Below are 24201 nucleotides of genomic sequence, written 5' to 3'. Positions count from 1 at the left end.
GATAGCTTTTTTGATTTCCCATCTGGAGGGTGACGCCTTGGCATGGGTAAATCCTCTCTGGGAGCGAGACGATCCTCTAGTCTCCCGGTTGTCCGAATTTCTGGAGACTTTTCGTCTTGTTTTTGACGAACCTGGTCGTCTGGCTTCTGCGACTGAGGCTCTATTGTCTCTCCATCAGGGATCTTTATCCGTGGGCCAATACGCTATTCAGTTCCGCACCCTTTCCTCCGACTTAGGCTGGAACAATGAGGCGTTAGTGGGTGCTTTCTGGCGGGGCCTCTCTGGGCGCATAAAAGACGAGTTGGCTGGTTGGGACACCCCTACGGTTTTGGAGGATATAATTTCCTTAGCTACCCGTATTGACCTTCGGTTCCAAGAACGCGCCCGGGAGCGGAGATCTCTTCGTCCTTCCCCTGCCACCCGTAAGCCACTCAGCCCGCAGCCTAGAACTTCCTCTCTGGCGTCCGCACCTGAGCCTATGCAAGTGGACCGTCTAAAAATGTCCGAACAGCGACGTAAAGAGAGGCGTACTCACGGTTTATGTTTCTACTGCGGGAGTGCTTCTCATCTGTTGCGGTCTTGCCCTGAACGTCCGGAAAACTTCTCCGCCTAGGTCAGGTAAGAGAGGCCTCCCTAGGTGTGTGTGATTCCTCTCAACCCCTCACTTTGTCTGTCCTTTTGCATATTTCTGGCAAGGGCATTTCTTTGGATGCCTATGTGGATTCTGGCACAGCAGGAAATTTTATCAGGTTGGAAGAGGTTTTGAAATTTTCCGTTCCAGTCAAAACCTTAGAGACTCCTGTAATTCTTGCATCTGTGGATGGTAAACCTTTACAGGAGACCATTACTCAAGTAACACTTGAGGTGGAACTTCAAGTTGGGGCTCTGCATAGGGAGAAAATTGCATTTTATGTTTTAGCAGGTCTGTCTCATCCTATGCTTTTAGGTCTCCCTTGGTTACGGAGTCACGAGCCCACTTTATATTGGCGCAATGGCAATATCTTGCGCTGGGGAGAGCTTTGTCGGGAATGTTGTCTGCTGCCGATGCGTCCTGTGGGTGCTTCTTCTTCTTCTTCTTTCCCTGCCCTACCCTGTGTCTACAGTTCTTTCTCTGATGTCTTCAACAAGAAGGAGGCTGAGGGTCTACCTCCTCACCGTCCCTATGATTGTCCCATAGATCTCGTGCCTGGAACTACCCCGCCTAGGGGAAGAATCTACCCTCTCTCTCCTGCTGAGACACAAGCTATGTCTGAGTATATTCAAGAAAATCTTGCTAAGGGATTCATTCGCAAGTCTTCTTCTCCTGCCGGAGCAGGCTTCTTTTTCGTGAAGAAGAAAGATGGCTCACTTCGTCCCTGCATTGATTATCGAGGCCTAAACAACATCACGGTGAAGAACAAATATCCTCTGCCACTCATTCCGAAACTCTTCGATCGTCTCAGAGGAGCGCAAATTTTTACCAAATTGGATTTGCGTGGCGCGTACAATCTGGTTCGAATTCGTGCAGGCGATGAGTGGAAGACCGCCTTCAATACTCGTGACGGTCACTATGAGTATTTGGTCATGCCGTTTGGTCTCTGCAACGCTCCAGCGGTTTTCCAGGAATTTGTGAATGATGTATTTTGGGATCTTCTCTACTCCTCTGTCGTAGTCTATCTTGACGACATTCTCATCTTTTCTCCGGATCTTTCCACTCATAGACGAGATGTCCGCCGTGTTCTGCAACGGCTAAGGGAGAATCATCTGTTCGCTAAGATTGAGAAATGCGTCTTCGAGCAATCCTCACTGCCCTTCCTTGGATATATTGTCTCAAAGTCTGGCCTGGAGATGGACCCAGAGAAGGTTTCTGCTGTCCTGGATTGGCCTCGTCCTCTTGGAACAAAAGCAATCCAACGTTTTCTTGGCTTTGCCAACTACTATAGACAATTTATTCCTCATTTCTCTTCAATTACCAAGCCTATCTCTGCCCTAGTTCACAAAGGAGTCAACTCCAGTCTTTGGGCCCCTGAGGCTGAAGAGGCTTTTCAGTCCCTTAAACAAAGATTCGCTACAGCCCCTGTGCTTCACCGTCCTGATGCAAATAGACCGTTTGTCCTTGAAGTCGACGCATCTTCTGTCGGAGTCGGAGCTGTACTTTTGCAAAGATCTTCTTCCGGACATTTGGTGACCTGTGTTTTTTTCTGTAAAGCCTTTTCTGCTCCAGAGCGGAACTACTCCATTGGAGATAAGGAACTATTGGCTATCAAGTTAGCCTTAGAGGAGTGGCGTTATCTCCTTGAGGGGTCTCTTCATCCATTCACCATTTACACAGACCACAAGAATTTGGCCTATGTTGAGTCTGCTCAAAGACTAAATCCACGACAAGCCCGATGGTCTTTATTCTTTGGACGATTTGAATTCGAACTTCATTTCCGACCCGGAAATAAGAACGTCAAAGCGGATGCTCTTTCAAGATCCTTTCAGCCTCAGGACATAGAGGACTCTCCGGCTCACATCATTGACCCAGCGAAGATCGTCACTCTTGCTCGTCTAAGAGTGATTTCAGCTCCTCCTGGCAAGACTCTTGTGTCTAATCAAGACAAGGAGAGAGTTTTACGTTGGGGTCACTCCTCCAAGATTGCGGGACATGTAGGAGTCAAGAAGACACTTTCCCTTATCTCTCGGCACTACTGGTGGCCATCTCTCCGACAAGACGTCACCGAATTCATTGCTTCTTGTTCTTCTTGTGCCAAAAATAAAGTTCCTAGGCAGCTTCCTTCCGGTCTCCTGCATCCTCTGCCTGTGCCTTCCGTCCCTTGGAGCCATATCGCTATGGACTTCATCACTGATCTACCTTGTTCCTCGGATTGCTCTGTCATCCTAGTTGTTGTGGATCGGTTCTCTAAGATGGCTCACTTCATCGCGTTGCCTAGTCTGCCTTCCGCTCCTGAGTTGGCAAAAATCTTTTTACACCAAGTCTTCCGTCTTCATGGTTTTCCACATCATATTGTCTCAGACCGTGGAGTACAATTTACCTCACGTTTTTGGAGAGCTCTCTGCAGTCTATTGAAGATTAACCTGGACTTCTCTTCCGCTTATCACCCTCAATCCAGCGGTCAAGTGGAGCGAGTTAATCAGGTTCTGACTACATACCTGCGACATTTTTCCAATGCACACCAAGATGACTGGGTCTCCCTTCTCCCCTGGGCTGAGTTCTCATATAACAATCTTCCCAGTGAGTCTTCCTCCAAATCTCCCTTATTTGTGGTCTATGGTCAACATCCGAGCATTCCTCTTCCTGTTTCTCTCTCCTCGGGGGTACCGGCAGCGGATTTCTTGTCCCGGGAATTCTCTAAGATTTGGAATGAGACCAAAGAGGCTCTTGAGAGAGCTAGCCATAATATGAAAAGGTTTGCTGATAAGAAGCGTTTGGATGCTCCTCCATATTCTCCGGGTGATAGAGTTTGGCTCTCCTCTCGCTATATCAAGCTTAAAATTCCCTCTTACAAACTGGGTCCTCGCTATATTGGTCCTTTTCCTATCTTAGGTCGCATTAATGATGTTTCCTACAAATTGAAGCTACCTGCCTCTTTATGCATTCCCAATGCTTTCCATGTGTCTCTTCTCAAGCCCGCAGTGTTTAATCGTTTTCACTCCGCTACCTCTCTCTCTCCTCAGCTCTGTACTTCTGATGGAATCTTTAATGTTAAAGATATTCTTGCCAAAAAGGTAGGTAGGGGTAAAACCTATTTTTTGATTGATTGGGAGGGATTTGGTCCTGAGGAGAGGTCCTGGGAGCCCCGAGAGAACATCAATGCTCCTCTTATCATGAAAAGATTCCTTTCTAGCCATAAAAAAGGGGGACTAAGGAGGGGGGTACTGTCACGTCCGCACATACTTACCAACCTTCTCCCATCCCTCGGCGCACTCACGATTCTGTCCCTCGCCGCTCTGCCTCTTCTTTCGCTGGCTCACGGCGTCCGGTGTCTTTGCGCATGCGCGGTCGCGTCTCCTCCGTCACTGAGCCCTCTGGGAGGTCGCGACCCGATGGCTCCGCCCCAACATGGCGGCACCCATCGGGTATTTCTTCCCGGCGTCTTTCCAGGTAAGACGCCTTTGTTTTGTAGGTGCTCTGTCTGCTGTCAGCGTTCCTATGCCCTAGGCTCCCTAGTCTTAGTATCTCTTCCCTGCTTGGTTCTTCTGTGTCTCTGCTCAGTGTTCCTGCCGTGTCCTGCCTAGTTCCGTGTTCCTGCCGTGTCCTGCCAAGTCCTGTGTTCCTGCCGTGCCTGCCTAGTTCCGTGTTCCTGCCGTGTCCTGCCAAGTCCTGTGTTCCTGCCGTGTCCTGCCCAGTTCCGTGTTCCTGCCGTGTCCTGCCAAGTCCTGTGTTCCTACCGTGTCCTGCCCAGTTCCGTGTTCCTGCCGTGTCCTGCCAAGTTCCGTGTTCCTGCCGTGTCCTGCCAAGTTCCGTGTTCCTGCCGTGTCCTGCCAAGTCCTGTGTTCCTGCCGTGTCCTGCCCAGTTCCGTGTTCCTGCCGTGTCCTGCCAAGTTCCGTGTTCCTGCCGTGTCCTGCCAAGTCCTGTGTTCCTGCCGTGTCCAGCCTAGTCCTGAGTCCCTGCCGTGTCCTGCTTCGTCTCGTGTTCCTGTCGTATTCAGCTAAGTCCTGTTTTCCTATTGTTCCCCGCCATTCCTATAGCTCTGTGGTCTCTTTCTTTCTCTCGGGTCGTCCCTTTGGCTCTAGCTGTTGTGTCTCCATTCCCCCGAGGTCCTGCTCCTAACACTCCCTGTATAGGGGGTGGTTCCATCTGGTCCGCTCGACCCCGGGGGCTCTAGAGTCACGACCAAGAGGGTCCACTCTCCGATTCCTTTCCGAATCCTTACATTAGGTAAACAGGCAGTGTAGCTTGCTTCATGGGTGAAGTACGCTGCTGAATAGCACCAAATTCTATTAGGCCCAAAAGGATTTTCTGGGCTACATGCCGTTAAAAATAGTACTTAGGTAAACAGGCGGTGGGTGGCTGGGCTACTCTGCTGACTAGCAGACACTGAAGCTTTGGAGCAGACCTCTGAATCCCAGGCCATAGTATGAGGAAACAACTCTGCAGACGACCCCAACCTCCTGGAATTGGCGATGGCAACATCATGTAAAACTCAGCAAGGGGACTAAATAAAAGAGTCTCCATTTTTTCCAAAAATTCGGCCACATACACCACTTAAGTGGCATCAATTTTGCCAGAGTTTTTTAAATCGGTTGGTGAGGTGATTTTCAAAAATCATCAAGCTTTTAGTCTCCCCAAGATGACACAGGGGTAGAAAAGTCCTTGCGGATCCAGGATTTGTTCATCTTGATGAACGTTAGTCTATCTACATTGTCACTGGACAGCCGCGTGCGCTTATCTGTCAGCACACCACCAGCAGCGCTGAACACACGTTGAGAGAGAACGCTGGCTGCAGGGCACGACAAGATCTCCAAGGCGTGAGTGGCGAGCTCAGGTTATTTTTCAAGATTGGAAGCCCAAAATGAGCAAGGGTCCAGTTCACAGTCATGGCTGTTATGATCTGGTGGCCTAGGAGCAGCATGAGACGTACTCTGGAGAAGGTGGTTCCTGTACTGACCGCAAACCCTGAACTTAGCAGCGCAACTAGAAGTAGCCGTGGGGGGTACCTAACACTCCCTAGACCCCTCGACACAGCCTAAGAACTGACTTCCCCTAAAGACAGAAACAGGAAACCTATCTTGCCTCAGAGAAAATCCCCAAGGATAGACAGCCCCCCACAAATATTGACTGTGAGAGGAGAGGGAAATAACATACGCAGACATGAAATCAGGATTTAGCATAGGAGGCCATACTAGCTAAATAGAAAGAACAGGACAGAGTACTATGCGGTCAGTATTAAAACACTAGAAAATATCCACCACAGAAAATACAAATCACCACATCTGACTAAAGACATGGAGGGTATATCTGCATCTCCAGAGACACAGCTTGGCTGCAAAAAATCCTTCACAGACAAAGCTGGACAAGACAAAACATGAAAATGCACAGAACTATAAGGTCCATAGCAGGTGGACAGCAAAAACAAAGCCAGAACTTATCTTTGTTGAAATGAACAGCAGAACAGGAGAGACCAGGTATGGATGTGAATCCTCTAAAAACAATGGACAACTGGCACTGACTAAAGGATAAAGCAGGACTAAATAGCCCAGCCCAAATTGCAAAAAATAGATACACCTGATAAATGCTGCGATCCAACTACCGCAGCACTACCACTCATAACCACCGGAGGGAGCCCAAGAGCAGAATTCACAACAGTACCCCCCCCCTTGAGGAGGGGTCACCGAACCCTCACCAGAGCCCCCAGGCCGATCAGGACGAGCCAAATGAAAGGCACGAACCAATTCGAACCAATTCGTCAGCATGAACATCGGAGGCAACAACCCAAGATTATCCTCCTGGCCATAACCCTTCCATTTGACCAGATACTGAGGCTTCCGCCTCGAAAAACGAGAATCCAAAATCTTCTCAACCACATACTCCAACTCCCCATCAATCAACACCGGGGCCGGAGAGGGAACAACGGGCACCACATACTTCCGCAACAAAGATCTATGGAAAACATTATGGATGGAAAAAGAGGCTGGAAGGGCCAAACAAAAAGACACTGGATTGATAATCTCAGAAATCCTATAAGGACCAATAAACCGAGGCTTGAACTTAGGGGAAGAAACCTTCATAGGAACATGACGGGAAGACAACCAGACCAAATCCCCAACCCGAGGCCGGGAACCAACACACCGACAACGGTTAGCAAAACGCTGAGCCTCCTCCTGAGACAACACCAAATTGTCCACCACATGAGCCCAAATCTGCTGCAGCCTGTCAACCACAGAATCCACACCAGGACAATCAGAAGGCTCAACCTGCCCTGAAGAAATGGCAAGAAAGCCACCCAGTCATCCTGATCAGCAGACACAAAGCATCTCAAATAAGTTTCCAAAGTTTGATTAGTTCGCTCGGTTTGGCCATTTGTCTGAGGATGAAATGCGGAAGAAAAAGACAAATCAATGCCCAGCCTAGCACAAAAGGCCCGCCAAAACCTAGAAACAAACTGAGAACCTCTATCGGACACAATATTCTCCGGAATGCCATGCAAACGAACCACATGCTGAAAAAACAACGGAACCAAATCAGAAGAGAAAGGCAATTTAGGCAAAGGTGCCAAATGAACCATCTTAGAAAACCGGTCACAAACCACCCAGATAACTGACATCCTCTGGGAAACCGGAAGATCTGAAATAAAATCCATAGAAATATGCGTCCAAGGTCTCTCAGGGACCGGCAAAGGCAGAAGCAACCCACTAGCGCGGGAACAGCAAGGCTTAGCCCGCGTGCAAATCCCACAGGACTGCACAAAAGAACGCACAACCAAATCTCTGGTACCAAAAATCCCAGGATGACCAGCCAACACAGAACAATGAACCTCAGAAATCACTTTACTAGTCCATCTATCAGGAACAAACAGTTTCCCCACTGGACAGCGGTCAGGTTTATTAGCCTGAAATTCCTGAAGAACCCATCGTAAATCAGGGGAGATGGCAGAAAGAACCACCCCTTCCTTCAGAATGCCGACCGGCTCAAGAACCCCAGGGGAATCAGGAAAAAAACTCCTAGAGAGGGCATCTGCCTTAACATTCTTAGTACCAGGAAGGTACGAGACCACAAAATCAAAACGGGAGAAAAACAGGGACCATCGAGCCTGTCTAGGATTCAATCGTTTGGCAGACTCGAGGTAAATCAGATTCTTATGATTGGTCAGGACCACAATACGGTGCTTGGCCCCCTCAAGCCAATGACGCCACTCCTCAAATGCCCACTTCATAGCCAACAACTCCCAATTGCCGACATCATAATTGCGTTCTGCAGGTGAAAACTTCCGAGAAAAGAAGGCACACGGTTTCATCAAGGAACCATCAGAATTCCTCTGAGACAAAACGGCCCCTGCCCCAATCTCAGACGCGTCAACCTCAACCTGAAATGGAAGAGAAATATCCGGCTGACGCAACACAGGGGCAGAAGTAAATCGGCGTTTAAGCTCCTGAAAGGCAGAAACAGCCGCAGAGGACCAATTCGTCACATCAGCGCCTTTCTTCGTCAAATCGGTCACAGGTTTAACCACACTGGAGAAGTTGGCAATGAAACGACGATAAAAATTAGCAAACCCCAAGAATTTCTGAAGGCTCTTCACAGATGTGGGCTGAATCCAATCATGAATGGCCTGAACCTTAACCGGATCCATTTCTATAGATGAGGGAGAAAAAATGAAGCCCAAAAAAAGAAACCTTCTGCACTCCAAAGAGGCACTTCGACCCCTTCACAAACAAAGCATTATTACGGAGGATCTGAAATACCATCCTGACCTGTTTCACATGAGACTCCCAATCATCGGAAAAAATCAAAATATCATCCAAATATACAACCATGAATTTATCAAGATAACTCCGAAAGATATCATGCATGAAGGACTGGAACACAGATGGGGCATTAGAGAGTCCGAATGGCATCACAAGGTATTCAAAATGGCCTTCGGGCGTATTAAATGCAGTTTTCCATTCGTCACCCTGCTTAATACGAATAAGATTATATGCCCCTCGAAGGTCAATCTTAGTAAACCAGCTAGCCCCCTTAATCCTAGCAAACAAATCAGTAAGCAAAGGCAAAGGGTATTGAAATTTGACCGTGATCTTATTCAAGAGGCGATAATCAATACACGGTCTCAAGGAGCCATCCTTCTTGGCAACAAAAAAAAAACCTGCTCCCAATGGTGAAGAAGATGGCCGAATATGCCCCTTCTCCAAAGACTCCTTAATATAGCTCCGCATGGCGGTATGTTCTGGCACAGACAGGTTGAAAAGTCGACTCTTAGGGAACTTACAACCTGGAATCAAGTCAATAGCACAATCATAGTCCCTATGTGGTGGAAGGGAACTGGATTTGGGCTCATCGAATACATCCTGCAAATCTGACAAAAACTCAGGAATTTCAGAAGAGGGGGAAGAGGAAATTGACATCAAAGGAACGTGACCATGAACCCCCTGACTACCCCAACTAGTCACAGACATAGATTTCCAATCTAACACCGGATTATGTAGCTGTAACCATGGAAAACCCAGCACAATATCATCATGCAAATTATGCAACACCAGAAAACGACAATCTTCCTGATGGGCTGGCGCCATGCGCATGGTCAGCTGTGTCAAAAACTGAGGTTTATTTTTAGCCAACGGTGTAGCATCAATGCCCCTTAAGGAATAGGGTTCTGCAAAGGCTGCAAGGGGAAACCACAACGTCTGGCAAATTCTAAGTCCATTAAGTTCAGAGCGGCGCCTGAATACACAAATGCCATGACAGAAAATGATGATAATGAGCAGATCAAGGTCACAGATAACAGAAATTTAGGTTGTACAGTACTGATGGTAACAGAACTAGCGATTCTCTTTGTACGCTTAGGGCAATCAGAAAAAACATGAGCAGAATCGCCGCAGTGAAAACACAACCTATTCTGACGCCTAAATCCTTGTCGTTCAGCTCTAGACAAAATCCTATCACACTGCATAGGCTCAGGGCTCCGCTCGGAGGACAACGCCACAGTGTGCACAACTCTGCGCTCGCGCAAGCGCCGATCAATCTGAATGGCCAGAGACATAGAATCACTCAGACCAGCAGGCGTGGGGAACCCCACCATAACATCTTTAACGGATTCAGAAAGACCCTTTCTGAAAATTGCCGCCAAGGCATCTTCATTCCATTTAGTCAGTACAGACCATTTTCTAAATTTCTGGCAATACGATTCTGCCGCTTCTTGACCCTGACACAGGGCCAACAAGATCTTCTCAGCTTGATCCACAGAATTAGGCTCATCATACAATAACCCCAATGCTTGAAAGAAAGAATCAACATTAAGCAAAGCAGGATTGCCAGATTCCAGGAAAAATGCCCAATCCTGTGGGTCACCACACAGCAGGGATATGATGATTTTAACCTGCTGAATGGGATCGCCAGAGGACCAGGGTCTCAATGCAAAAAACAGTTTACAGTTATTTTTGAAACTCAAAAATTTGGATCTGTCACCAAAAAATAAATCAGGAGTGGGAATCTTAGGTTCTAAGGCAGGAGTCTGAAAAATATAATCTGAAATACCCTGTACCCTAGCAGCAAGCTGATCCACCCGAGAAACTAATTCCTGAACATTCATATTATTACTAGGTTCCGTAGCCACCCAGAGATTAAGAGGGAGGAAAAGACAAAATAGGCTAAGGAAAAAAAATGGCTCAAAACCTTTCCTCCCTTCTTCTGAGATGCAATTAACTCATTGTGGGCCAGTTGTACTGTTATGATCTGGTGGCCTAGGAGCAGCATGAGACATACTCTGGAGAAGGTGGTACCTGTACTGACCGCAAACCCTGAACTTAGCAGCGCAACTAGAAGTAGCCGTGGGGGGTACCTAACACTCCCTAGACCCCTCGACACAGCCTAAGAACTGACTTCCCCTAAAGACAGAAACAGGAAACCTATCTTGCCTCAGAGAAAATCCCCAAGGATAGACAGCCCCCCACAAATATTGACTGTGAGAGGAGAGGGAAATAACATACGCAGACATGAAATCAGGATTTAGCATAGGAGGCCATACTAGCTAAAAAGAAAGAACAGGACAGAGTACTATGCGGTCAGTATTAAAACACTAGAAAATATCCATCACAGAAAATACAAATCCCCACATCCGACTAAAGACATGGAGGGTATATCTGCATCTCCAGAGACACAGCTTGGCTGCAAAAAATCCTTCACAGACAAAGCTGGACAAGACAAAACATGAAAATACACAGAACTATAAGGTCCACAGCAGGTGGACAGCAAAAACAAAGCTAGAACTTATCTTTGTTGAAATGAACAGCAGAACAGGAGAGACCAGGTATGGATGTGAATCCTCTAAAAACAATGGACAACTGGCACTGACTAAAGGATAAAGCAGGACTAAATAGCCCAGCCCAAATTGCAAAAAATAGATACACCTGATAAATGCTGCGATCCAACTACCGCAGCACTACCACTCATAACCACCGGAGGGAGCCCAAGAGCAGAATTCACAACACATGGCATCGGTGTTAAGTTGGAGATACTCTTGTACTATCCTCTCTAGGCGTTGGCTGTGCGTCAGACTTCTTGTCTCCTGTGACCTTGCAAAGGATGGTCTAAAAAAAAATCTTGAAACGATTGGAAAAAATTGCTGTTACCACCAGATACGATGTTACTGTTACGGTTTGAGTGAGGACTCGATAGTCCCACGGTTGGCAAGTTAGGACTCAGAGATTGACTACGTGCACATGTGTCTTGCGCATCCAGGAGGACCAAGTCCTTGTTGTCTTGGTGGTGGCGAGGTGAGAATCATGCTTCCTTCATCTGCCCTCTCCCCCCAACCTCGCACAACAGAAATTTGATCAAGGTCTCCTGTTGTGAATTCTGTGGCTGAATTCACTCCTGTGGTCACAAGTGGTACTGCAGCTTCTGAGCTTCCTCCCTCAGGTGTTCTGGTGAGCTCGTTAACTGCTTCATTACTTAACTCCGCCTGATGCTGCTATCCTTGCTCCTTGTCAATGTTTCAGTGTTGGATCTGAGCTTCTCCTGATTGTTCCTGTGACCTGCTGCTCTGTATAGCTAAGTGCCTTTTGCTTTTTTTTTGTTGCTTTTTTTTCTGTCCAGCTTGTCTTTTGTTTTGCTGGAAGCTCTGAGACGCAAAGGGTGTACCGCCGTGCCGTTAGTTCGGCACGGTGGGTTTTTTTTTTGCCCCCTTTGCGTGGTTTTGCTTTAGGGTTTTTTGTAGACTGCAAAGTTCGCTTTACTGTCCTCGCTCTGTCCTAGAATATCGGGCCCCACTTTGCTGAATCTATTTCATCCCTACGTTTTGTCTTTTCATCTTACTCACAGTCATTATATGTGGGGGGCTGCCTTTTCCTTTGGGGAATTTCTCTGGGGCAAGTCAGGCCTATTTTTCTATCTTCAGGCTAGCTAGTTTCTTAGGCTGTGCCGAGTTGCCTAGGTAGTTGTTAGGCGCAATCCACAGCCGCTTTTAGTTGTGTTTAGGATAGGATCAGGTGTGCAGTCTACAGAGTTTCCACGTCTCAGAGCTCGTTCTTGTATTTTTGGGTATTTGTCAGATCACTGTGTGCGCTCTGATCGCTAAGCATACTGTGTTTCTGGATTGCCTTCATAACACCTGTCATTAGCAAACATAACAGTCTCCCTCATCTGATGAGTATTCCATGCCCAGCGCCAGTTCGTCCTCCACTTCTTCCTCGCCTCCTGCACCTTCCTCAACAGTTTGGCTGCTACCATGTGCCCTCGGTAACCCCTCTCCCCCAGCCTCCAATGCCAGCCGCCTTGGTGCTGCCAACTTTCTTGACCTTGGAGATATGATCCCTTCCGCATACGACTCCTCCTGTTCCTCCTCTTGTTCCACCACCTGACTCCGAACACTGTTTAAGGTGTGCTCCAGCATGTAAATCACCGGAATGGTCATGCTGATAATGGCATCGTCAGCACTAAACATCTTCGTCGCTATTTCAAAACTGTGCAGAAAGGTGCATAGGTCCCTGATCTGAGACCACTCCTGCAGCGTGATTTGCCCCCCTCTTGATCTCGTTGGCCCAGGCTATACGTCATAATGTATTGCACCAGGGCTCGTCGGTGACCTGTCAATCACACTGGCTGTTGCCGGTAAAGAGGTGGAAGGTCTGCATCCAAAACCATGTGCGACTGCTGTCCCCACAGTCACAGAGGATGAAGAGGACGCGGATGCACTTGATGGGGCAGACGGTGGTTGATCTGGCCCACTAGGCCGCATTGTAGCACAGTGAGCTTCCCACTGCAACTTATGCCTCATATCCATATGACGGATCATGCATGGAGTACTCTAGCTAGTGATTTTTTGGCCTCTACTGAGATTTTGTTGACAAATCTTACAGACAACATGAGTTGGGTCATCCTTTGCGATGTCAAAAAATGCCCAGGCTATGCAAGGCTTAGAACCCGTGCGACCTGAAGAGCCACCACGACTTCTGGTCTGATGCACAGTTGGGGTTGAAGATGCAGTTGTTGACGTGCTTCCAGTACTCTGTCCAGGAAGGCGCACCGTTACCTCGTCGTCGGACTCGTCACTAGCATCCTCCTCCACCTCCTCTGCTGACCTCATGGACTGGCGGACTGGGGGTTGACAGTAAGTGAAGTCTACAATCTCGTCATCATCGTCCTGTGTGTTCTCACACCCGTCGTCCTCAGAGCCAACCTCTTCCTGCCCCGACCGAAAAGTCAAGTTTTCGTTCCAATCAGGTATCTCAGTCTCATCATCATCTTCCTCATTGTCTCCACCAACAGGAGTTACAGTTTGGGAACGAGGGTCTACATTATGCTCAGAACCTTCTTCATCTGGGCCTGGATCCGACTCACAAAGATTCTGGGCATCAGTGCAGATCATTTCCTCGTTTGGATTCACAGAAGCTCTGGAGCAGACCTCTGATTCCCAGGCTATAGTATGCGTAAACAGCTCTACAGACTCAACCATGTGTGTTACCCCATGCTCAGATGGGCAGCTGGAGACTTGGGAGCTGTGAGGAAGCAAGTGCGATTGGGGTGACAACTCTGAGGACTGGAGTAGTTGTGACGTTGAAGTTGACATGGAGGAGAGCCCACTTGAACGAGCACTTGATATCCGTTCAAGCACCTGCTGTTTTTCTGCCTCATCTGGAATTTTTGGCGATGCTTGTAGCGATGGTCGCAAGAAAGGGATCATATCAGATTGTCCATGAAAAGAAGTAGACATCTTACTTTGGCTGGAAGATGGTCTTTCTTCTACAGATGTTACTGTTGCTTTACCACCTAAATCCATCTGAAGGGGTTAAATAATTTTACAATCAGAAGCCTGCTAATGCAGCCGCCCCTGTCTGTAAAAACCCGGGGAATGAATGGAAAGCAGGGGAACGTAGCTACCCAGACTTGCGGTGCTGCGGGGCCCCCTGCTGAATATTTTCTCACGCTCGAGTTCATCTGAGGTTATGCCAGCAGGGGGCGCAGCACCGCAAGTCTAGGTAGCTACGTTCCCCTGCTTTCCATTCATTCCCCGGGTTTTCACAGGCAGGGGCGGCTGCATTAGCAGGCTTCTGCTTGTAAAATTATTTAACCCCTTCAGATGGATTTACAGCATGGGACAAGACTGAACGACAGAAAGTATGGGATATTGTTGGTTTTTTATTTTAACTTTGTTTCAGGTGACAAGGGTCTTCAATTGGATTGAGAGTATAATAAACTATTACAACACCGTGTCTTTATTTCATTAAAATACTTTTTTCATAATGTGTGTATGTATTATTAACCCTTTATTACTATAGGATTAATAATCGATAGGTGTCTTATTGACGCCTCTCCATTATTAACCTGGCTTAATACAATAGCAAGGTGACATTAACCCTTTATTACCACATATCCCACTGCTACACGGGAGTGGGAAGAGAGTGGCCAAGTGCCAGAATAGGCGCATCTTACAGATGTGCCTTTTCTGGGGTGGCTGGGGGCAGATGTTTTTAGCTGGGGGGCAATAACCATGGTCCCTCTCTAGACTATTAATATCTGCCCTCAGTCACTGGCTTTACCACTCTGGCGGAGAAAATTGTGCGGGTGGCCACACCAGTTTTATCCACGATTTAACCCTTTATTTTACCAGCTAGAGCGACCAAATTTTGCACATACACACTACAAACATTAGTAGTGAGGAATATGCAAAAAAAAAAAGGAAATGAAAAGGTTTACTGTATGTAAACCATGTTTCATATCCTGTCGGGTTTGGGAAGGAGATAGCAAAAGCCGGCAATTGAATTACCGGCTTTTCTGCTATCTAGCGCTGTATAAAATATAAATGCATATATATATATATATGTATTTCACTGACACATATATATATATACACATAGTATAGGGGTATATATATATACAGTTATGGCCAAAAGTATTGACACCCCTGCAATTTTGTCAGATAATACTCATTTTCTTCCTGAAAATGATTGCAAACCCAAATTATTTGGTATTATTATCAACTGGCTGCAAGTGTGATTTAGTTATTGCCAACACCTGTTAGGTTCCACAGGTAAGTTACAGGTGCTGTTAATTACACAAATTAGAGAAGTATCACATGATTTTTCGAACAGTGCCAATACTTTTGTCCACCCCCTTTTTTAGGTTTGTTGTGGAATTATATCCAATTTGGCTTTAGGACAATTCTTTTTGTGTTTTTTCATTTAAGACAAATTAAATGAAGATAATAATACCAAATAATTTGTGTTTGCAATCATTTTCAGTCAATGTCTATGTGTAGACATTTATTTTAGCTATTCTAGTCTAACCTGTCAGTACACCGCACTGAATTGCCGGTTTTCTATAGAACACCGCTGCTATTTCTCGCAAGTCACACTGTTAGTCCATGTGTAATCCGTATTTTTTCTCACCCCCATTGACTTTCATTGGCGGATTTTTTGCGCAATACGCTGACAAACGCAGCATGCTGCGATTTTCTACGGTCATTCAAGACCGTATAATACGGATACATAAAATACGGCAGAGAGGAGCTGGGCCATAAAGAATCATTGTACCGTGTGCAATCCGTATTTTCTGCGCATCTCATACGTCCGTAAAACTCGCTAGTGTGACCCCGGCCTTACAATCACGAGCAAGGCATTTACTGTGCCTAGAGATCGAGCGCACAGAGTACCAACTACTTAACTAAACGGCCAGACTTTTTAATGTGTTGGCAGCAGAATAAGCATGAGGACAATAAAGTCCACCAGCATATACTGCATGCAGAGCGCATGCGTTGATCAATACACAGAGATATCACTAGAAGAGCTATTCTTATTTACATCATGAGAGTAGCCAAGGCCATCGATACAAACACGGATCACGAAGCATCACGCTTAAATAGCATTTATAAGGAGACCGCGTACAAAGAATGCACATGCGCCAACCCTCTCCATAATGGTTCCTTGCCACTTACAAGTACTATAGATCATCCTACAATAAAGAAATGTATGGAATATGTATATTGCATGACAAACCTGTAAGTCCAGACTTTTTTCTGCCATTTGGCATATACAGTTAGGGCCAGAAATATTTGGACAGTGACACAATTTTCGCGAGTTGGGCTCTGCATGCCACCACATTGGATTTGAAATGAAACCTCTACAACAGAATTCAAGTGCAGATTGTAACGTTTAATTTGAAGGGTTGAACAAAAATATCTGATAGAAAATGTAGGAATTGTACACATTTCTTTACAAACACTCCACATTTTAGGAGGTCAAAAGTAATTGGGCAAATAAACATAACCCAAACAAAATATTTTTATTTTCAATATTTTGTTGCAAATCCTTTGGAGGCAATCACTGCCTTAAGTCTGGAACCCATGGACATCACCAAACGCTGGGTTTCCTCCTTCTTAATGCTTTGCCAGGCCTTTACAGCCGCAGCCTTCAGGTCTTGCTTGTTTGTGGGTCTTTCCGTCTTAAGTCTGGATTTGAGCAAGTGAAATGCATGCTCAATTGGGTTTAGATCTGGAGATTGACTTGGCCATTGCAGAATGTTCCACTTTTTGGCACTCATGAACTCCTGGGTAGCTTTGGGTGTATGTTTGGGGTCATTGTCCATCTGTACTATGAAGCGCTGTCCAATCAACTTTGCAGCATTTGGCTGAATCTGGGCTGAAAGTATATCCCGGTACACTTCAGAAATCATCCGGCTACTCTTGTCTGCTCTTATGTCATCAATAAACACAAGTGACCCAGTGCCATTGAAAGCCATGCATGCCCATGCCATCACGTTGCCTCCACCATGTTTTACAGAGGATGTGGTGTGCCTTGGATCATGTGCCGTTCCCTTTCTTCTCCAAACTTTTTTCTTCCCATCATTCTGGTACAGGTTGATCTTTGTCTCATCTGTCCATAGAATACTTTTCCAGAACTGAGCTGGCTTCTTGAGGTGTTTTTCTGCAAATTTAACTCTGGCCTGTCTATTTTTGGTATTGATGAATGGTTTGCATCTAGATGTGAACCCTTTGTATTTACTGTCATGGAGTCTTCTCTTTACTGTTGACTTAGAGACAGATACACCTACTTCACTGAGAGTGTTCTGGACTTCAGTTGATGTTGTGAACGGGTTCTTCTTCACCAAATTAAGTATGCGGCGATCATCCACCACTGTTGTCATCCGTGGACGCCCAGGCCTTTTTGAGTTCCCAAGCTCACCAGTCAATTCCTTTTTTCTCTGAATGTACCCAACTGTTGATTTTGCTACTCCAAGCATGTCTGCTATCTCTCTGATGGATTTTTTCTTTTTTTTCAGCCTCAGGATGTTCTGCTTCACCTCAATTGAGAGTTCCTTTGACCGCATGTTGTCTGCTCACAGCAACAGCTTCCAAATGCAAAACCACACACCTGACCTTTTAACTACTTCATTGATTACAGGTTAACGAGGGAGACGCCTTCAGAGTTAATTGCAGCCCTTAGAGTCCATTGTCCAATTACTTTTGGTCCCTTGAAAAAGAGGACGCTATGCATTACAGAGCTATGATTCCTAAACCCTTTCTCCGATTTGGATGTGGAAACTATCATATTGCAGCTGGGAGTGTGCACTTTCAGCCCATATTATATATATAATTGTATTTCTGAACATGTTTTTGTAAACAGCTAAAATAACAAAACTTGTGTCACTGTCCAAATATTTCTGGCCCTAACTGTATCCATACCCGGAGGGCATAAGCAGAGCGCATGCGCTGGCCAATAATCAAAGATATCACCAATAAGGCTATTAATCTTTGCATTGCGAGGATAACCAAGGCCTTTGATGTAAACATGGATTATACACATCACGCTTGAGTAGCAAAAAAAAAAAAAAAGAACCACGTATGCGCCCACCCGCAGCCCTCTGGGGATAAGACCAAGCCTTTTATATTCCTCCAAGCTTTTTATATTCCACCATGTAATGGTCAAAGACTTGTGCAAATAGGTGATCTCAATACATAATTTAGAAAAACCCTCATCACGCTCTGTGGTTGCATTAACCACACTGTCCACAACTCCAAAAACACCTGAGGCCTGATCACGCCAAGCCGCCTCACGGGCCTCTAAATCCATCCTAATATATATATACAAGCGTGCCACCGCCAAGAAGCCCTGGTCAAAAGAATACACCAGGTACAAAAGACCAATATGTAGCAAAAACAGAGAAGTAGCGGGCACAAAAAAGGAGAAGAAAAAATATGCACACAAGTGGGATCAACCAACTATAATATATTTTATTTAACACATCACTACAAAAGAGGCAGCAAGAAGGACATACAATTTAAAAACATTTAAAAATCCAATGGACCAACCTAGATCCCCCAGGACAAATACAGATGTAGAAATAGACCAACATAGCAATATGCAAGAATAATGTAAGCAAAACACATACAGAAATATATATTAAATTTACTATACAGCAAATTGCACACAGGTATAAAAAAATAAAAATAAACAATCACTCCCTGTGCTGCCAGCTGACCTTAGCCATATACCACCAGCCCGTGTGTATGCTGGTATCCTATTCAAGAAGGCAGGAATAGACAAGATGTCAGAATGAATAACAATATTTCTATACCATGTAATATGCCTTGAAACCTGCCTCAATACTGATGCACTATAAAATACGCAACCATAAAGGTTATCCTAACCCCAACCATTGTGGTAGATTATACAAATCACGGAGAGGATGTAGCAATAACCCTAATGGAAATACCCAAGCGGTAAGTGCACATCAATATGTGCAAATAGCAAGGCTAAAGTGCATAAAGAGGTTACCACTGTTTCACTTATTCATTCTCGTCTGGACTATTGTAACTCTCTACTAATCGGCCTCCCTCTTACCAAACTTTCCCCGCTCCAATCTGTCCTGAATGCTGCTGCCAGGATCATATTCCTCACCAACCGTTACACCGATGCCTCTACCTTGTGCCAGTCATTACACTGGCTACCCATCCACTCCAGAATCCAGTACAAAACTACTACCCTCATCCACAAAGCACTCCATGGCTCAGCACCACCCTACATCTCCTCCCTGGTATCAGTCTACCACCCTACCCGTGCCCTCCGCTCCGCTAATGACCTCAGGTTAGCATCCTCAATAATCAGAACCTCCCACTCCCGTCTCCAAGACTTTACACGTGCTGCGCCGATTCTTTGGAATGCACTACCTAGGTTAATACGATTAATCCCCAATCCCCACAGTTTTAAGCGTACCCTAAAAACTCATTTGTTCAGACTGGCCTACCGCCTCAATGCATTAACCTAACTATCCCTATGTGGCCTATTTATAAAAAAAAACAAAAAAAAAATATCAGGTTCCTCGCATCATGTTCTCATTCACTTTATGCAGTTAATAGCCCACTGTGTCTGTACTGCTACATACTTAGGCAGTTAACTGGTTCATGCAGCTTTACATGAACACCCGAGCCTTACACTATGGCCGGTCCGAATAACTAAAGCAATTGTTACCATCCACCTCTCGTGTCTCCCCTTTTCCTCATAGTTTGTAAGCTTGCGAGCAGGGCCCTCATTCCTCCTGTTATCTGTTTTGAACTGTATTTCTGTTATGCTGTAATGTCTATTGTCTGTATAAGTCCCCTCTATAATTTGTAAAGCGCTGCGGAATATGTTGGCGCTATATAAATAAAAATTATTATTATTATTATTATTATTACCAAAAAAAAGTCCATAAGGGGATCAGGGCCCCACGCGTATCGACGCTGCTAGAGCGTCTTCATCAGGGGAAGGTTGTGAATGACACATCCCAAACGTGCCCCTTATGTATCAGCAAATCATAAATAAAATGAAAATCACCTGTGAGGATGCTGTGGCGTATACGATCAGTCCACCATGTGCAGGGCCGAGTGAACTTCCGGATATGCGCTGTCATTACAGATCTCTTATGGACGCCGGCCCATGGCAAGCTTTTATATGAGATAATAATTTCTTTTACACGTAGAAGGATTGAAGAGATGTTATGCGTAGCACAAGCAATCAGATGATCACAGCTTCAAGTCTAAGGAGACTTTTGAAGCAAGTAAAAAGTATAAAAAAAATAAAAAAAATAAAAAAGTTCAAATCACCCCCCTTTTGTGCCATTCAAAATAAAAAAAAAATCCACAAGTTTGGTATCGCTGCTTTCATAAACGTCCAATCAAAGTATAAAAAGAATTAATCTGATCGGTAAACGGCATAATGTGATAAAATATCAAAATGCCAGAATTACATTTTTTGGGTCTCACATTGTAATAAAATGCAATAACAGGCGATCAAAACATTGTATCGACCCCAAAATGGTATCAATAAAAACATCTGGGCGGCGCAAAAAAATAAGCCCTCACCTAGTCCTAGATCCCGAGAAATGGAGATGCTACGGGTCTTGGAATATGGCACCTTTTTATTTTTTTAACAAACTTTTTAGAATTTTCTTTCACCACTGAAATAAAAATGAACCTAGACATGTTTGGTATCTGCAAACTCATAATCACCAGGAGAATCATAATAACAGGTCAGTTTTAGCATTTAGCGAACTTGGTAAAAAAAAAAAATAAAACAAAGAACCATTGTGGAATTGCACTTTTTTTTCCAATTTCACCGCACTAGGAATTTTTTTCCTGTTTTCCAGTACACTATATGGTAAAATCAATAGTGCTGTTCAAAAAGTACAACTCGTATTGCAAAAAACAAGCCCTCACATGGCCATATTGTCTGAAAAATAACAATAGCCCTGGGAAGAAGGGGGGCAAAAACGAAAACGCAGAAATGGAAAAGCCCAAGGTAGTGAAGGGGTTAATATTATTTCTTTTGTCCATTATTATTATATTTACTTTAGCCTATTGGCTTAGTATTCTATTTTAGTATCACAATGGTCATTTAATCTTTTCTCTGCTACTTATTCACATATTCAGCACAGACACGGTGCATGCATGCACTGCCTAGACTTCCTGCTGTGGCATGGTTATAGCTTGTTGCTGTGGTGATGTGGGCAATGGCGCCCGTCCTCTTTCCCATCATGCATGTCGCATGCTGCCTGTGTCATTGGGGGGCAGAGCATCATTTGCAGCAAGGCACTGATTTGCTCTCCTCCCATTCCATGCTGAGATGTCTCAGCAAGTGGTACCTGACCTTATAGCGTGGTTTTCCTGTTGCCATAGTGATGTGTTGGTGAACCATGCCCCCTTCCCATCATGCATGGCGCATGCTGCCAGTGCACTTTATAAAGTGCCCAAGTTTTACTATCATGCCTCTTGACGAAGCCCAGTGTGGTGAAACGAGTGTTAAGGCGCTTGTGCGCCCCCATCCTTCTTTCTCCCTTATTCCATTACTAGATTGTGGCCCGATTCTAATGCATCGGGTATTCTAGAACATGCATGTCCCCGTAGTATATGGACAATGATGATTCCAGAATTTGCGGCAGACTGTGCCCGTCGCTGATTGGTCGAGGCAACCATTATGACATCTACGTCGATACTGTGCCCGTTGCGGATTGGTCGAGGCCTGGCGGCCTCGACCAATCAGACGCGGGATTTCCAGGACAGACAGACAGACAGAAAAACCCTTAGACAATTATATATATAGACTAGATTGTGGCCCGATTCGAACGCATCGGGTATTCTAGAACAGAGGTCCCCAACTCCAGTCCTCAAGGCCCACCAACAGGTCATGTTTTCAGGATTTCCTTTGCATTGCACAGGTGATGCAATTATTACCTGGGCAAGACTAAGGAAATCCTGAAAACATGACATGTTGGTGGGCCTTGAGGACTGGAGTTGGGGACCCCTGTTCTAGAATATGCATGTCCCCATAGTATATGGACAATGATGATTCCAGAATTCGCGGCAGATTGGTCGATGCAACCTTTATGACATCATCGTCGCCATGGCAACCATTATGACATCTACATCGATACTGTGCCCGTCGCTGAATCAGAAACGTGGGATTTCTACGTCCTTTATGACATCATCGTCGCTGTGCCCGTTGCTGATTGGTCGAGGCCTGGGGGCCTCGACCAATCAGAGACGCTGGATTTCCAGGACAGACAGACAGAAAGACAAACAGACAGACAGATGGAAAAACCCTTAGACAATTATATATATAGATACTGGCCCATAATGCGCTGCCACCAAGTCAATCAAGGGGCTGCTTCAGAGAGAAGAGCTGACGCTTTGCGATGCTATCGAATCAATAAGAGGACTGCTACACAGGGAAGAGCTGACGCTTTGCGATGCTACCGAGTCAATAAGAGGACTGCTACACAGGGAAGAGCTGACGCTTTGCGATGCTACCGAGTCAATAAGAGGACTGCTACACAGGGAAGAGCTGACGCTTTGCGATGCTACCGAGTCAATCAGAGGACTGCTACACAGGGATGAGCTGATGCTTTGCGATGCTACCGAGTCAATAAGAGGACTGCTACACAGGGAAGAGCTGACGCTTTGTGATGCTACCGAGTCAATAAAAGGACGGCTTCAGAGAGAAGAGCTGACGCTTTGCGATGCTACCAAGTCAATAAGAGGACTGCTACACAGGGAAGAGCTGACACTTTGCGATGCTACCGAGTCAATAAGAGGACTGCTACACAGGGATGAGCTGACGCTTTGCGATGCTACTGAGTCAATCAGAGGACTGCTACACAGGGAACAGCTGACGCTTTGTGATGCTACCGAGTCAATAAGAGGACTGCTTCAGAGAGAAGAGCTGATGCTTTGCGATGCTACCGAGTCAATAAGAGGACTGCTACACAGGGAAGAGCTGACGCTTTGCGATGCTACCGAGTCAATAAGAGGACTGCTACACAGGGATGAGCTGACGCTTTGTGATGCTACCGAGTCAATAAGAGGACTGCTTCAGAGAGAAGAGCTGATGCTTTGCAATGCTACCGAGTCAATAAGAGGACTGCTACACAGGGAAGAGCTGACGCTTTGCGATGCTACCGAGTCAATAAGAGGACTGCTACACAGGGAAGAGATGACGCTTTGCGATGCTACCGAGTCAATAAGAGGACTGCTACACAGGGAAGAGCTGACGCTTTGCGATGCTACCGAGTCAATCAGAGGACTGCTACACAGGGAAGAGCTGACGCTTTGCGATGCTACCGAGTCAATAAGAGGACTGCTACACAGGGAAGAGCTGACGCTTTGCGATGCTACCGAGTCAATCAGAGGACTGCTACACAGGGAACAGCTGACGCTTTGTGATGCTGCCGAGTCAATAAGAGGACTGCTTCAGAGAGAAGAGCTGATGCTTTGCAATGCTACCGAGTCAATAAGAGGACTGCTACACAGGGAAGAGCCGACGCTTTGCGATGTTACCGACTCAATAAGAGGACTGCTACACAGCGATGAGCTGACGCTTTGTGATGCTACCGAGTCAATAAAAGGACGGCTTCAGAGAGAAGAGCTGATGCTTTGCGATGCTACCGAGTCAATAAGAGGACTGCTACACAGGGAAGAGCTGACGCTTTGCGATGCTACCGAGTCAATAAGAGGACTGCTACACAGGGATGAGCTGACGCTTTGTGATGCTACCGAGTCAATAAGAGGACTGCTTCAGAGAGAAGAGCTGATGCTTTGCGATGCTACCAAGTCAATAAGAGGACTGCTACACAGCGAAGAGCTGACGCTTTGTGATGCTACCGAGTCAATAAGAGGACTGCTTCAGAGAGAAGAGCTGACGCTTTGTGATGCTACCGAATCAATAAGAGGACTGCTACACAGGGAAGAGCTGACGCTTTGCGATGCTACCGAGTCAATAAGAGGACTGCTTCAGAGAGAAGAGCTGATGCTTTGCGATGCTACCGAATCAATAAGAGGACTGCTACACAGGGAAGAGCTGACGCTTTGCGATGCTACTGAATCAATAAGAGGACTGCTACACAGGGAAGAGCTGATGCTTTGCGATGCTACCGAGTCAATAAGAGGACTGCTACACAGGGAAGAGCTGACGCTTTGTGATGCTACCAAGTCAATAAGAGGACTGCTACACAGGGAAGAGCTGATGCTTTGCGATGCTATGAGTCAATAAGAGGACTGTTACACAGGGATGAGCTGACGCTTTGCGATGCTATC

The 24201-nt window shown here is 45.9% G+C and overlaps 1 protein-coding gene across 2 annotated transcripts in view; it reads right to left on the bottom strand.

Annotated features, from left to right (window-relative positions):
• Nucleotides 1–24201, bottom strand: part of LOC138671222 (sodium-dependent serotonin transporter-like) — a 316922-nt gene that overhangs the window by 66082 nt on the left and 226639 nt on the right. The window lies entirely within an intron of this gene.

The sequence above is a fragment of the Ranitomeya imitator genome, chromosome 1 (genome assembly GCF_032444005.1).
Source record: "Ranitomeya imitator isolate aRanImi1 chromosome 1, aRanImi1.pri, whole genome shotgun sequence".
NCBI lineage: Eukaryota > Metazoa > Chordata > Amphibia > Anura > Dendrobatidae > Ranitomeya > Ranitomeya imitator.
This window is presented reverse-complemented; position numbering and strand designations above follow the sequence as displayed.